Source organism: Ursus maritimus, unplaced genomic scaffold (genome assembly GCF_017311325.1).
Source record: "Ursus maritimus isolate PB19 unplaced genomic scaffold, ASM1731132v1 scaffold_17, whole genome shotgun sequence".
NCBI lineage: Eukaryota > Metazoa > Chordata > Mammalia > Carnivora > Ursidae > Ursus > Ursus maritimus.
In genome coordinates, this window is record NW_024424119.1 from 35,675,851 (window position 1) to 35,678,497 (window position 2,647).

Consider the following 2,647-nt stretch of genomic DNA (forward strand, 5'->3'; position numbering starts at 1 on the left):
AATACTGCCCTGGGGGGAGTTCAGAGTTTGGGGGGCTGGTAAGGGATGGAAGAACAAGCCTGTAAAACTTTACAAAGCATTGTGGGAGCAAAAGGATCACTCAATTAGTCTTGCCTGGGGGCTGGGGAAGTTGTGTCACTTATTGAGTGCTAAGTAGGATTTCAGCTACTGTAGTCAAGGAGCTGTTAGTGTTTTTGAGGCCAGGAAATAGAAACATATGAAACTAATGTGGTAAATTGTATTTTTAATTTGAAACAAGGTTAAAGTTTAATTTAGGGCCTGACTAATTTCTTTGGAACTCTGGTATAGTAGGTATGTTGTAATCTGGAGGTTGAATATAAAAGCTCTAAAATCTCTAATATGAAGAAAATTGATACACGGATCCCTTTAACCTCTATTCTTGGGTACACTGAACAAGTTATTGACCAATGCCATTGGTTAGATGTGGCTTTATCTATGAAGTCATGAAATGTAGTTACAATTAATAGAAAAACAAAAACAAGAAATCTCAAATTTCTCTGGGTAGTAAAGAGTTGCCAAAGGAGCCCAAGAAGGAGATAGACTCATAGGTAAGGTCCCGGAAAAACGCTGGATACTATGAAGGAACCAGGGAGAGGGAGATGGAATTTCCTGTCTAATCGTTGGCAATTTGGGGAATTCCCAGAGGACCAAATGTTCTGGAAGAAATTTTGTGCAGTAAGAATGTCCCCATAAATTAGACCTCTCAGTGTAATTCAGGCCTTCTGGAACCTCCTGGCTTCCTGAAGGGTTGTTGGATTGCTTCCTGAGAAATGTAAACCAGCTCAGTTCCACCAAGTGTGGGTGAAAGCCAGGCAAGGGAGGACTGGCATACTTGTGCAATGCCCACTGGTTCGGCAGGCATGGAACCAACTGCTATTTCACCCCTGCTTTGCTGCAGAAGAGCTCAGCCCTGTGGAAGAAGTCTGTAATGGAAAGGACTCTGGAGGCGGACAGATAAGGGTTCCAACCCTGCCTTGGCTGTTCTCAGGTTCTGTGACCTTGGAATGTCCTATCACAACTCTGTTGCCTCAGTTTCCTTTCCTGAAAAATGAGGTAATGCTTACTCCTTGAATCACATATGCTTCGTGGAATGAACTCAAATATTTTTCCATCACTCAGCACAGTTTGCTACATAACAGGCCTTCGTTCAATAATCATAATATTATTATTTTCGCAATGCTTTCTGGATGATGTCATGCTGAACAATAAATGCAGCATTAAACATCTCCTTTGCTAGGTCATTGTGTTCACGGTTAGAGTTCATACCGCGATTCCATTTAGACAGAGTTCAAAAACAAGCAAGGCTAGTGTAGGGTGTTAGAAGTCAGGGAAGTCTTGTCATTTGAGGAGGAAGATTCATGATGCAGGCCTTCTGGGTGCATTCTCTTTCACTTTGGATTTGTTCTCTTTGAATATATTCATGAGCCTAATCCCCTGTTCACCTGGAGCACGGCTCACCCCTCAGGCAAACAATGGGAAATTGCCCATTAGGCAGGGAGTAGTACTCACTTATTGGTTGGTCTATCTCTGCTACTAGCCTGGAAAACTCCACATAGTATGTTTCGAACTTAAAAACAAAACAAAACAAAACAAATACATTTTTATTGATTTCAGCACATGTTTTTTGTTTTTGTTTTTTAGTAGGCTCCACGCCTAGCATGGAGCCCAGTGTGGGGCTTGAACTCACAACCCTGAGATCAAGACCTGAGCTGAGATCAAGAGTCAGACACTTGACCAACTGAGGCACCCAGGCGTCCCAGTACATATGTGTTTATAGATGAAATAAAAATTTCAATGGTAACACTTATCTATTAACTTCCCAGTACCCAGATAATTTATATTCTAAACTCTTCTATTTCACTTTTTAAAAAATGTTGATTGCAGGGGCGTCTGGGTGGCACAGCGGTTAAGTGTCTGCCTTCAGCTCAGGGTGTGATCCCGGCGTTATGGGATCGAGCCCCACATCAGGCTCCTCCGCTATGAGCCTGCTTCTTCCTCTCCCACTTCCCCTGCTTGTGTTCCCTCTCTCGCTGGCTGTCTCTCTCTCTGTCGAATAAATAAATAAATTCTTTAAAAAAAATGTTGATTGCAATCCCCTGTATTGATTTTATTACCTATGGATAGACCACAACTTGCAGTTTGAAAAAGATGGTTGTCATTGGCTTCTTCAGACTTAAGATGAGGGAACTGAGGCACACAGAGGCAGTTGCTAGGGAAGGTGCCGTGTGGTACAGGACCGAAGCCACAAACATGGACCCCGAAGCTTTGGCTATTTCCACAAACCACTGCATGGAGGTACACCCCAGGTGTGTAAACAGCAGCACTCCTAACATGATAGACTGCAAGGGGCATTTCTATTTTTTCTTCTCCCTCTTCTTCTCCTCCCCTTCCTCCTCCTTTTTCTTCTCCTCCCCTTCCTCCTCCTTTTTCTTCTCCTCCCCTTCCTCCATCTTTTTCTTCTCCTCCCTCTCCTCCTCCTCTTCCTTCTGCTTCTTCCCCCTCTTCTTCTTCCTCTTATTCTTCTTCTCCTTCTTCTTTGTTTTTATTATTATGAAAGGGTCCATAAGGCTCTTAGGTACAGCCTTTTCTGGAGCAGACTCATTGCTAAAAGGAGACACTAGATTGC